Genomic DNA, 14,574 nt, shown 5'->3' with positions numbered 1-14,574 from the left:
ACCCACTCAGGCTTCACTCCTTCACATCACCTGGCTTCTGAAATACAGCATCCTGTGCTTTTAAACTCAAGCCACAAAACAAAGGCCTCCTCCTTTTCAGAGCAACCAGTTTATCTCACATACTTGTGGCCTCTGGAGTGCAATACAGGAGAAGTGGAAATACCTGTGGGCAGAAACTGTTCCCTCTCCTTTTAAAAGAGGTTTTATACTCATATTTTTGGGGTGAGCTCACATAATCCTACATGACAGTAGGATTATGATCAAACCAAGAATGTTCTGAGCAACACAAACAACTTTTTAGATGTAAGGCTGAACATGCAAATGGAAACATAAGTGTCAGAGGGTTGAGAAAAATGCACAAAAATTACTTTCTGACTCAGCTCTAATGCTTCTTATTAGCACCTTGAGCAAAAGTGTCTCTTTTAGTTATTTAAATAGAGGGACTAATCTTTATATGGATGAAAATAGTAATTCAGTTAGGAAGAAAAAAAGAGGAATTTAATAGGTGTAGCCTCTGTTGATTGCCTCAGGATGCTGAGAAGGGTGCAAAGGGAAAGCAGAAACTTCACTTTGACCTGCTTGTCAGTGCCCCTGAAACATCATCTTTCCCAAACAACCTAGGATTTTATTCCTTAATTGTGTGCCTAAGTTGATTCTGCTGTTCATAAATAATGCTGACATTTAAGCACTGCCCCATCACCAAAAACTGTGGACAGGAGCTGGTGAAATTAGAGCTGACTGCTTGTTCCACATCAGTTAATATATTTAAGAGCAAAAGCCCATGCAGAAGAAATCCCCAGTCAATGTGGGTAAAGAGATCAAGCTGTGCTCTGGGTGAATCTCTCCCTTGGCTTTTTTCAAAATTTTATTTCCAGGAAACTTGAACAACAGTGTCAGCAGTCTGCTAAGAATTTCAAGGTAGTCAGTAGAATGTGCCTTGAACACAATTTTTTAAGATACATAAATGATCTGAGAAACTCGGATTCATGGGCTATAGGTATTTATTGCCAATTTTAAGAGTTCATTTCCAGCATTTTATCACAGGACATAGGACACTGAAGTGACTCTAATAACCTCTTGTAAGGAAAAGAAGGGAGAAAGGTTTAAAAAATTTCTGCTGACAGTAATGTCTATTTCAGATACTTAAATATAATGATGCCAGTAGGTGCTGCTTTAATATTGCCAGCTATAGTCATTTTGGAAGATGTTCTTTTGTTTCAGGAAGATCATAAGTATGGTGACATGTGATATATTTAGTGCAAATGAGTACTTAAAGGAGCAGCTGTTAAAAGATTAAACAGTCACATAAAAACTTCTTAGGGTTTTATAGAAATTAAAGCTGTCTCCAGGTAATCTAATTTTATATGCACTTCTTGTTTCATTTTTTTAAGATTTTTTTTTTTTTTTACCTTGGAAAATCAGCCAGAAATGTTTAATGGTAAAAAAGAGGCTTCTTGCCAGAACAGTAAGATTTTCTGCTTCAGGTCTTTTCTTGTCACTGACTGGGTGGAAGACAGCCAAAACCCACATTCTGTTTGGTCTTTCTCCTGGGCTTAGGGTAGATTGTGATCTCTTCATCAGCTCTATATGGACAAAAGGGAGGCCTCAGATAAGAGAGAGCCACTGGTGGCACTGTCAGGATTGTCTGTCAAAACCGCATATTTTTGTCTAAATTGCATTGTAGAGAAATGCCACATGTAATAATCTCCTGCTCCAGCCAATTTAACTTCAGAGAGCCTGTCTGAGGAGTAGTTAAATAACCTGAGTTTTCTAAGTTTGAACATCTTGGGGTGAACTTCCAGTACCCTCTTCCAGGACAAAAATTCCCCGAGTCTTTCTGAATTTGTGCCATTTGTCAGGGCCTCCACAGTGTGGCAATTTCCAGATGGGCAGGAGGGACTTTTCAGAGCTTTCAAGGTTTACTGATTATCCATATACACCCTCTTGAGGGTAAATTTCATCTGAAAAATTCAGAATTTTGATTCCGTGTGGAAAGTGGATGAGGTTTATTAGTTAGGCATATCATGATTCCCAAGTGGAATTTTAAGTTATTGGATATGTTTCAATGTTTTGTTTGGAACTGGCAAGCCACATATTTCTAAAACAACAAAATAGAAAAAAAAAAAGAATATGAATATTTTTAACTGCTTCCTTGAGAGATAACTTCGTAATCTGCAAGGGACATTTTCACTGAAATTTGGACTGTCACCTACATTCCTTTATCTGCAGGGTTCTTTAGTGGATAGCTGACTTTCATGGACTCAATATTTCAATCTAAAATGTGCTTTATGTAGTATATTCTTATGCTTTTCCTTTATGGATGCAGCAAAGGGGTTCTAGCTGTTTTCTGGTTGAGGGTTTGAGGTTTTTTTCACTCTGGATTATCCATCTGCTTAATTGGATGAGGGTTGTGCATGTTGTTTCACTGAGTTAATTTCTGGAGCATTAATTATTTGATAAGCTCTAATGAGGATTTAGGCTTGAAGACTCCCATAAATTTGAATATTAAAAGTTTAATAAAATAAATCCAAAAAGTTAGCCTTTCTTTGTTTTTGACAGCTTTGGCAAGAAGGTGGGTAATTAAGAGGAAAGCATTCCATGCCATTTGCATGAGAATAGAATAGACAGAAAGAAGGATGACATATTTGTCCTCTGCCTTCAGAAATTAAAATCTCAGGGAAGGGAGATTGCATGGCTATTGAAGCCACCTCTTGGATCTGATTTCCCAAATTACCCCAGTGTAAATGAGAGGACAAATCTGCTCTAATTTCCTGGGCCTCTGGGGTGCTGCCCACCCCATCTTCTCAATTGCTCCAATCCCAGCCAATATTCCTGGCAGAATCATGCTGAGGCTGGCCAGAAACCTGCACAGGGCTAAATAAATATCCACATCCCAGCTCATTTCAGAGTGTTTCAAGATGAATATCTGCACCTTTATTTTTTGTGGCCTTGGTCCTGCCAGAATCCAGGATTTCCACGAATGTACTTTAAACTGAGATGACAAAGACTTGGGTAGGATAATTATTCCCTTTAGGTCTCCTGTAGGCAGAAGTTTGCAGACTGTTTGCAATCATCTCCCTTTGAAGTTCTGGGCTCTTTTTGCTGAAATGGGGAGAATCAACAATTTCAGGACTGCACGTTGCTGTAATGAGCTCTGCCAAAAATTCCAGAGAAATTGTGCCAAAATCTGAAAGTTTAAGGAGGGTTCAGTTTTGCAGCAGTGAGAGTCTGTAAATAAAGTTTTATTTCATGGTGTTTTCCTGTTTAGATAAATGTTAACAGTTTCAAGTCTCCTTGGAATGAACAGCTGTGTTGGAACCATTCCACCAATTAAGCTCTTCAGAGTAGCTCCTATGCCTTGATATTGAAATGGTTTTACTTGGAATATGGCACAAGACTGTGATTAGTTAGTGGCAGGGAAATTCCATGCTTTAATTTGAAGTAAATACCTGCCATTCAGGTGGTATTTTCAGCTGTGATTATTTATTAATTAACAGGTTTCCTCCTACTCCTTTCATTGTGTTGTATTCTCGTGTGGGTCACCATCCCAATTAAATACAGAGTGACTCAGAAGAAGGTAGGTGAAAATACTGAATCTTTGCAGATGGGTGTATCTGATGAGACACTCAATTTATTTCTCTTTCCTGGCAATTGATGACAACTTTACAAAACCAGAACAGAAATACTTCAGTATTAATTACACAGGTGCTGATGTGGGGTTTTTTCTAAAAAGAGGTTTATAGAGCCACAAGTTTCACTGTCCTTGTTAATTCTTCATTTATTTCAGTTGGTCTTACAATGTTTGGTGCAGAAGATGATTTACAAGGTGTACAGGTTTATCTTTAAATATCCAAACTCTCAAAAATGGGTAAAAAAGAGAGAAATTAAGGAATTTTTGCTTCTCTGAGACATAGGTTGTCTTTGCATTGCTTTTATATTTTTATGTGATGGAAAGCTGAATTTGCCCTCAATGAAAATAATTGTCCTGTAAGTATCACTGGGTTTGGATATGACCTTACTGATTAAAATTATCATCCTATTTTTAAATTATTTTTCATCTATTCTGTTGGTTTTAAATTTTCTCTCTTCTGAGTTTATATTTGATCCAAAGAAGCCCTTAAAGTTAGATTATGAAGTGAGCAGTGTTTACAGACCCCTTACATTATAGAAATGGCTGTCATGAAGTGGTTATGCAAAGTAGTAATAGGAAAAGAGTTACTCAATGCCTTTTGCAATGCACATGCTCAAACTTTGAGTGTTCTAACTTAACAACTGAACTTTTATGAGGATTTTTCCTAGTAGAAGAACAATGCAAATTTACTTCTGTCTAAAGATGGTTGTGAAAAGTTTCATTACAGAAAAACCTGAGACATCCTTCCAGGGGATGTGCACTTGCTGACCTGGTTTCTCTTGCTGCTCTGGCTGTAAGGTTTGGAAAATATGATTACAGACACATGGAAAATGAACTTGACATGCAAGTGTCTCTAATGTTTATTGGGCATATCTGTTTATAATCTTTTCACTTTTAAGCTTTATGTTGCTCAGGGAAAAAAATCACAATCGTGTCAATAGCAATTGTACATTTGGAGCACTGTACAACTCTGCTTTTAATCTTGAAGTAATTGCAAGAAGTAAACATTTATAAGTAAACTTGGAGTGATTTCTCTATCATTGATGTGCCTTTTGATGTATCTGACCTCCCTTATGAAGAAAATATCTGAGTCTTCCTTGTTATGTTCCATCTATTATGACTAATTTCTGCTGTTTTGAGTTCAGCATCCACACTGCTTATTCAAAAGCTTTGGTGTTTTGGCAGCCAAGTCTGAACTATCTCTGCAAGTTCAAATCCTGGCCACCAACCCACCAGCCTAAACTATATGGCATTCTGTGCAATGTTAAATTTTCAATAGGACAAGACTGCAAAAGGACTCAGTTTTCCTTCCCCTCACAGCTTTCTGGAGGGTCTGATAACCACTTCTCAAATGTCAGGCTTTAGTTTTAAACTTACGTCCAGCTGCTGTTCTTGTGAAACAGTCCAAGTTAGCAGAATACTCTGAAATTTTATTTAAAACATAATCTTTCAATACTCAGGCGCTTGTACGCACCATATCAATCTCTAATCATTCAGGTTTTTATAAATACTAATATTTCCAATCAGTTTATGGCTTCAGCTCACTGACATCTTTTCCTTTATTTAAACATCATCTACTAATGTGACCACATGTATTTACTCATTTTGTTAGAGATTATGATGTATGGAAGACAAAATCTCTTTTCAGTGTAAGAAATATGAGGCAGCCAAAAGCCTTAATCCCCTTCTTATATGCAGGGATTCTGAAGGGAGGAAAGTCTTCTTTTGAGGGAACAATATACTCAGTGGTCAAGATTTGGCTTTATCTGCTTGTGTAGCTTACACAAGCAGATAAAGCATTACAAAGTTAAGGAAGCTCTGTGCTTTTATTTTAAATGTTAATTTTAAATGGTACTAAGTCTTTCACAAATATCACTTTTATTCCCTTGAAGCTCACCATCAAGAATAAATATTTTTGGAAAAAAATTTCCATGAAAATAAAGTTTCTACCACAGAAACATTTTTTTTTTTAAATTATACATTTCGATTCCCTCCAATCAGATTTAACTTTAATAGTTCTATTTGGATTGAGTACATGGTGGGGGAACTCTGCAGAGACAGCTACTGGTTCTGTAATCACAACTTGCTCTGATTTTCAGGGAGAATTTGATCCAAGTCATTCAGGGGTGTATTGTTTTCTCTGCTGTGCTCAGTTCTGCAAGTACAGTTTCCCTCACTCCATTGATAACCATGAAGCATGTGAAAGGAAAGGCCTGTGGAGTAGAAAAGATTTCATTAATCATGAATCATTACATTTGTCAGTTGGCAAAGGGAGACTTCCTCATTTATCCCTTGAATGAAATTAGGTCTGGCCTAGCTGCAGTTAGAAATTCAAAATTATCTTGGCATGTCTCTGTTGCTGTTTATATGTGCACCATAAAATGGCAGATGGCATTTTATTAATAGCAGATGAGCTGAGCCTTTCAAGCTACCTTTTTTCCCTGAGATTTGGTTTCTTTGAATTTGAAATGACACCTACCTACATGATTTTGTGGTGCTTCTGTATAATTTCCTTATTTAAAAAAAATAATATATGCTTCATGTGGTTTTAACTGCACCTGCCACTCTCCTCCCACATCTGAGGTGGCTAATAAAAACCATGATAAAGATAAAGCTTGAAGAATTCATAGTTTTTACCTCCTGCATACTTTCTTTTTGTTCTGGAGGTAGCAGCAAGCAGGAACAAACTGACTTGATACACAAATTCTGATTTTTATTGTAGATCTAAGTTTAAACACTACCTTGGTCAAAGCATTGCAAAACATTACTGATGTTTCCAGGTCATTCTCTTTGGAAAACCTGAATGTCAACCAAATTAAACACATGGAGGGAATCTGACATCCATAGTATTTGTTTTCTTTTTTTTTTCCCCCTGTCTCTCTTGCTTAATATGCACACAGCAGACACTTCCAAAGGAACGGGCCATGCATACAAAAATACATACATTAGTTTTGAGTGACAACCACTTAGAATTTACTCACTGAAGGGACTACCACTAGTCATAAATAGCTACCCCCACTAGATGAAGTCAGATGTGTCCCTGTGATAGCCACATCAAATTCTGTACAAGACCAATTCCCCCTCCCACAGGCAGGCTATTGACACCAGAAGCTGTAGTGTCCTTTTTTCCACAGCATATAGTTGGAGTAATGTTAATTGAAAATCTTATTTTTCCTTAGGCCTGCTTTGGATGTTCTCAATTCTACCCATACCTGGAAGGTTTCTATGTTTCATGAGTGAGAAAATGATTTTGTGCTGATTTTTTTTCAAATTTACAGTATCATCCTGCTTTGGAAAGTGAGGAGGAAGTTCTGCAAATATCTTTATTTTCCCCTTGCTATTCCTGTAGCAGCTCAGATAGAACTTGTCTGTTCCAGAACTCAAAAATCAGTAATTATCTCCCTATGAGATGAAGTGCTCTGTGCTATCCAAAATCTTGTATGGAAAAAAAACCCCAATACTTAGGAGAAATCTTGAAAAGGGGTGAACTTGAACAATAATTACAGCCTTTGGTTCTGCATATTAGACCATATTTATTGTGTATTTATTAAGGCAGAGGGAGTTCAGGGAAAAATACATGTGAAAAAATATTGTTGCATTTCTCTGAGTCGAAACTGAGTCTGCAAAGTAACCAGGACACATTGGAAATGCCGCTCTCATATCTGGTAATATTTCCTAAAAATAAAAGACATTTAAAGTCAGTGGAGTCAAAGACTCCTAGGCCTTTATTGTACTGGAGGAGAGCAGACCAATTTCATTTATAATTAAATGGGGAAAAGACCCCAAACAGCCATCACCTTTCAGAATGTTGCCATTTGCTTAATAAAATTATTTTCTTCATTATCAATACTTTCCAGATTTTTCTACCATAGAAAGAGGCAGGCCAGCCACCTCTGACAAGTTTTGGATAATAAAATAATAACTAGTAAGGGTTCTCTAAGATATTTTCTTCTCTAGTGGAAATCTTACATTTGTAAAGGAATAGCTTGACTGGGCTGCTCTTCCCTTCTAATATTGTTGGATTAACAAGTGTTATATCATTGTTTTTCTGTTTTTATTATCATCACTATCATCTCATTTTCCTCTTGTGGGTGCAATCTATTCCCATTAAGCGACCCGTTATTTTGAATTAATATTTTATTGTCTACACACTGCTTTCAGGCTGTCTGCCAAACCTATAAGGTACCATCCTATATCCTAAAGTGCTTTAAATCATTGATTTTTTTCGGGTCATTAACAAACTAATAAGCAGACTATTTAACATTGATGCTAAATGTGAATTGTCAATGACAGCAGCCAGTGGAATCCTGCTGACAAGTGATAATGTCATTTCAACGTGTCCTCAGAGCATGGTAATTACTGCTCTATTCATGAATGTATATGGCTTGATGTTTACCTGATTTGAATATGAAAGGCTTCCTGAAAACTTCATACGTGGTCTCTGCATGCTGAATGCACTGGATGAAGCAGATTAGGCCTAACAATCTGCAGAAAACAATTAATTCAGATCCCTGAGCTGACCCGAGGCTGCCTATTGTGGTCTCCAGACAGCATCAGCATTGGTCTGCATTGTTAAAATGTTGCTCTGGATTCTGTGTCGCCAAGATGAAATTGATATTGAGCAGGGATGGCAAAAGAAATTAGGCAGGACATAGATTGCAACGTGACCAATAACCCTTAATGTTATTTCCTTCACACTCTGTAGAAATATGTCCCACATGACTGATGGTCAAAAATCTGTTGTTTTAAAAAGCAATTTCAAAATATGCACATGAAAGTCAGCATTTCTCATTCTGGTGCTAGATAATTACTAGTTCTGTACCACTGTTGGCTCTATTGAAAGAGAAGAAAATATTTCAAATGGTTTTTAAACAAGGACAGAAATAACAGAGCTGGCAAATCTGGCATTCAGATTTTAGTAGACAGGGATTGGGAGGACTCTGAGGCCTTGGGATGTGAAGGAATGAAACATGGATGCAGTAGGATGGTAAGATTTTACTTTTTATCATTCTGGATTTATTTTTGCATCATTCTGGAGTGCTAGAATTTCTTGTAGCCTCTCCATGGCCGCTGTTAGAAATACTTCAAGCTGTACAAATGCAACTTTTACTATCTATGCTGGATTTCTGATGGAGAGACAATAAAAGCATTTCATCCCAAGTACATGTGACTGACATTAAGATAAACTCCCAAAATACTCAAAGCTTTTCCAATGCTGAAATAATCAGAACTTTCCTAAGCAAACAAGGAAACAGCAGAAATTAAATCAATTACAGTCCGTATCCTATTTTTGCCTCACCAGGAAAAAAAAAAGGCCTGAGGAAGCAGATTAAAATCTAGTAAACATCAATTTATTTTTTAATTGCATTCAGAAAGGATGCCTTAGAAACAGATCTAATTTGCTTCCTTGGAAAGCTGTTCAAACCTCATTACCTAGTGCTTATATACCTTCTTTTAATTTCTGTTTTGAATATGCTCATGGCATCCTTTGTTCTTGTGTTGGCTTTGTCCTTTTACACCCTGGCTTTATCACACTCCTTACTCTGCTCTTATTATATGTGGAGAAAGAAGTGCCATTCCCTGTCAGCTTTTCACAGAGCTGAACAGCCCAGCTCGTTTCACCTCTTCACACAAAAATCAGCGCAGCCTTTCCCTGCAGCTCCTGCCCTCCCTGTGCATGGCTGGCTGTGATTTATCTCTCGCTGGGCCCTAGGATTGCTTTCAATTCCCCCTCAGACATGTCACGCTCCTGGCTCATAATGCCATGTGATTGAGGAGCATGTACAGCCTTGTCTTCATTGTTTTGTGCTGATGGCCAAATTTGTTGGTCCCCAAAGGCACAGCCCTTCACTTTGTTTTATGCAGTTTCTTTTATTCTCTTCCTTAAGACCATGCAGTGCTTCCTGCAGGCCCCTGGTAGATAGCATTTCCAAATGCGGAGATGCTTGGTTAACATGTAATTAATGAGCCCAGCAAAATCTGTCCCCAGCACTCAGATCCCTCCAGTCAGTAGCTCTTCCCTTTAACGTTATGGGGGGCACAATCCTCTTCTTGTTCTCCTAAATTCCAGCCTAGGCAGTGACTTTGATGTGCCAATAAGTCAAGATGCTTTGCTAAATCCCAACAGACTATCCCTTTGTTCTCTGTTCCTTCTAGGAAGCAGGTATGCTATGAAAGAAAATATACAAGGTCAGTTAAGATCAAACTCTTTCTCTTAAATTTGGCTGTACTCTACCCTTTCTCCTTTAGGGCCTGAGCCAGAGTTTTATATGTTATTAAAACTTCAGTCATCAAAGCATTTCCTTTCCAAAGTTACTGCATTTGCAGATTTCTAATTACAGGCAACTCCATGCATTGTAATAGATTACTGAAACATCCTTGCTACTGTGCATACAACTTCATGTGCAGCTTGTTCCAATCTTCTAGAGTGGATGTTTTCCAGTCCCTCTGGCTCACATCAAGCAATCCTGTTACCAGTTGTATCTCTGTTTCCTTTTGATATCCTACTTTATGCAGTCTGGCACTGATTTTGGATGTCTTGATGTCCAAGGCAGCTTTGTCTTTCTGTGGAACTCTTTTCTTCCATTCTGTGTGGGGTCTCAGATTGTTCCCAGTTTTCTTCTTGAGATTTGGAATCTTTCCCATCTTTCCCGAGTCCTTCTTCACTTTAGAAATTGTTCATAATTGAAGCATCTTTTCCTAAAGAGAACCAAATCCTCCTGGAGATTCATGTGCCTCGACTACTCCAGCCTGGATTCAGCTGAATTTAGAGCTTGGTAATTTTTAGTCTTCTCTTTTCAGGACCAGACCAAAAAAAGCCTAATCTGATAATTTTTTCTATTTAGAATGAACTAATTGCAAGAGCTTCATTCGGGGTTATTCTATAAACCCTTAGAGGAAGTGCTCAGCTACTTAGCACGACAAGATGTCATCTCTTCACACTTCTTTTTGGCAGAATATTTCCCAGCTGAGCTCTGCTTTTGTGGGCATGCATCTGGGGAAGCTGAAAATTTCCTTTTGTGAGGCAAATCTTGGTGCTGTTCCTTTCTGCTACAACCTGTCCATATCCAAACCTGGCTTTGGCACAATTTGTTCCAGGTCTACCAAAATGACACCACCATTATCTAAGTGCCCTTAATTATTCAGATTATTTTATTCATTTTATTACAAATGAACAAACTCATAGGAAACTCAAGCTTAAACAAGAATGAGCTTTAAAATGTTTTTCCTTATTAGTTTTTCTGGACTTCATTTTAACTTCTTTAATTCTATTTTACATAACTGTGTTTTTCAGCAGTTTTCTGAATTGCAGGTGATATTTGTCTCTTCTAGATCACTGCATCATTTTCAGGAAATAAAATTGTTTTCATTTGCTTTTTATTTTTTCTGCTTTTATTTCCATACAATATTTGTTGTTGCCAAAACAAGCTATTGTGAAAACAGGAGTTACAATTTTTTTCTCTACCCCTCTCTTCCTTTCTTCCCTCAGCCCTCAAGTCTGGACTCTGAGGAAAGAAAATGCTTCTTTGTACTCTGTTTTTAGGTGGATGTGTAGCCCATTATAATCTGATCCTGTATGATCAGCCCATCTTCTGAGAGACTCTGTTTATTCCAGATGTCAGCTCATATTTTGTCCTGGCTCTTAACTTAAGTCTCTGTCATTCTTCCTGTTATAACAAGGCCAATCACATATTTAAATACCAAATCTGCTGAGAGGAACATCTCCTGCAGTGGGATGTGCTGGCACACTCCAGTTATTTAAACAGAACTGTAAAGGCCTCTTTCCTCTCCAAAATTGTTTAGTGGATTCAAATAATTAGGGAGTGATCTATTTGTTTTATAAAGTAATGGAGAAAGGGGCACTCAAAAACCCTTCAGGTTAAGATGTGACTTCCATAGGAAAGAGAGGGGAGAGAAGGAAGGAATGGACAAAAAAAATTTAAGAATTTGAAGAACAAATGCACCAAAGTTTGTTCATGAGCAATTTTTTTAAACAATGAGAAATGCCTGGATTCCAGGTGTCATTGTTACTGGCCCATTTTCCAGATACTACTCTTAAGATACAGAGCTTACTTTTGGGGGCAGGAGGGAAAAAAATCTCCTAAGGTTCTATCTGGCAAATTGTTTTATAATCCTGTTCCTGGTGAAACACAGATGGCCTTTCAGCAGCAATCCAGATGCTCCTGCAGGAAGCTCAGGCTCTCTGTGGAGCCATTTGGAGGGTATCCGTGGGTGCTGCTGCCTTGGAACAATGCAGCATTTCTTCTCTGAGAGATGAGCTGAAAAAAGCAGGAATCCATTCCTGCGCGGATGGGGAATTAACTTCTGAGATGGGAAATAAATTCTGTTCACACCTGGAGGGGTGGTTGGGTCCACCTATGCAAGAGCAGGATGATGCACGTGGATTTTGAGATATGATCCTTGGTGCAGCAGGCACTCAGCAGCCAAAATAATGCATTAAAATGTGGATTTTAGCCTGACATTATATCAGTTTGCACAGAATATGGGGCAGAGTGCTGCAAAAAAGGCATCAGTTTATACTAAATATAATAAGTTACAGCCTATTGAAGAAAGCAGGGCTTAAATTTACAACGTGAATAGCTAAAGGCATCTCTTGGAAAACATATGTAGGAAATGTGCTCATTTTGCCCTGGATGCTCAAATACAGAAGGGAGTAAAAGAGCAAAGTAGACAGATAATAGAATTCAGGATCATTGCTTCAATGAGACTACTAATAAGCATGAAATTGAACATCTGCTTAAGTGCATGTCTGGGTTATAGCATAAAGATAACTCTCATAATTGTACCCTGATATTTCCATAGCAGAGATTGGAGTGGATGATAACCAGCATAATGCAAATATAAATGTTATACTCTGGAAGAAGTTGTACAATTATTTTACCTGTGATTGATAGGAATGGAAAAAAAAATCAAGGGTCCTGTAGTTTACTTTTTTTGAAGAAAATCCTTTGAATATATTAAATATTTGGTGGAAATGCTATCATGACCTGAGCACTAAAAATTATGTCAAAAAAATATTTTCTGGTCCCATAGAGACTTGTGGTGGTGGTTGGTCTCTGAGTATTTTTTTTCCATGAAAGAAATCTTATGCTGACAGTTTAGTGTCCATGCTGTAGAACATGTCTTCTACAATAAGGGAAATAATAATAATGATAATAGAATCAAATATTTACAATGATAATTGTTTTTGCAATCATGAATTAAATAAACTTCCCTTAGAAATATTTGAGATGAGGCAGATGTTAGGTAAGCTTCTGTTGCTCAGATGGTAAAGACCTGAACTGAAAATCAAAGTGTTCTGGCAGAAAGAGACTTTGTGCATGGGAAAATGAAATGTCAGTGATGTAAAGCAACACTGTAGGTAGATTTAAATCATTTTTTGCCTCACTATGCTGGTTTTGTATTAATCTATAGAGATTTTGATGCTTTATAATTTGAATTTCAGGTCTTGAGCTTCACATAAATGAAGTATTCCTTATCTTTTTGGAACAACTTTGCTTGAAATTCCTTAGGCTTGGTGACTACACCAGTAGATAACGCAAGATTGGGTCTTTTATTTGTTTTCTCCCGGTAGAATGCTGCTAAAAAGGGCTGTGTCTGTGTGAGACCTCATTGTCATTCTGCCATGTATTGCTTTGGGGCAGCTGCTCTATTATAAGCCCACATAGTTATGAGTGAGAGACTGCAAATTTATTCTTCTAAGGAAGATGCATTGTTTCTGACAGATACAATTAATAACTCTGGCTTTTGAGATGGGAGTTTTTGTCTGTCTGGTATGGGGTTGTTTGTTTGTGTCTTTTTTTGTTTTAATTGAAAGGTTGGTTGAGGTCTATGAAAATATTGTGTATTTTTATATGGAGGATACATGAGTTTTATCATGCAGTAGCCCTCAAACTTCTCTGAATGCTATGGATAAATGTTGGAATGACACTTCAGTAAGAGAGTTTCTCTCAGTTAAATAATCCAAATTAATCAAAATTAGTGGATTGGCATTGCTCTTAATAGATCATGTTCAATATAATTTTCTCCTCTAATTTTTGTTTTTAAATAAAATTATTCTAATATAGTTTTTTATGGCAAGGTCATCACTGGGCACAATCAAAGGGAAAAGCTATAATGTATAAATTAACATGCTCTGCTTGGGAAAGCAATATCTGCTAAATAACCATCCACAGGACAAAGCAGAAGGGAATATTTCATTCACTAAATGCAGATAAAATCTTAGTTTGCACAGGAAAATAACAAAAGCTCTGTTTAACACAGGTCTTGGCTATTAGTACATTGAAATGAATATTCAAAGTGCTTGCAGGTAAAAAAATTTGTAAAAAATCACATGCTTGTATTTTAAAGAAAAAATTATTTGAAGACTGAGTTGCCTCATTTTTTGAGAGAAATAAACTCAAGAAATGCAGGCTTAGGATCACCTGAGCTGAGTTCATTGTAGTGTGGAAGTAAACTGTTTTATGTTTTAATGCAGTTGTCATCAGATTAATTTCTTTGGCTCTTCTCTGGGTATTCCTGCCCTTCATCCAAAACCCAATTGCTTCTTTATCTCCTCGTGGTGGGGCTACCCTCGGGGCATGGAACAAAATGTGTGAAATTGTATCCAGAGAGCCTCTTTTCATGGTGACCATCCTCTGTAAGCTCAGCCTCTGATTTTATTGTAGCAGTTAAAGGAGCACCCCAGATGCTCCCTGACCCTCTTAGGTGGCTTATGGGGTTTTAATGGGACAGCTGAGAATTAACTCCCCAGTAATCATCACAGGGACATTATGGAGTCAGAATCATGCAGGATTAGACCTTAGGTCACCTCACTATTGGTAATATTTTCCCCTAAGTGTCAGAGAAGTGATGGGAGTAACACTTGGCCATGCTTCAGAGAGAGGCTGCAGCTGTTCTCAGAAAGATCTTTGTCATCACTG

The sequence above is a fragment of the Zonotrichia albicollis genome, chromosome 2, assembly GCF_047830755.1.
Source record: "Zonotrichia albicollis isolate bZonAlb1 chromosome 2, bZonAlb1.hap1, whole genome shotgun sequence".
NCBI lineage: Eukaryota > Metazoa > Chordata > Aves > Passeriformes > Passerellidae > Zonotrichia > Zonotrichia albicollis.
Note: the sequence above shows the minus strand (reverse complement) of the source record.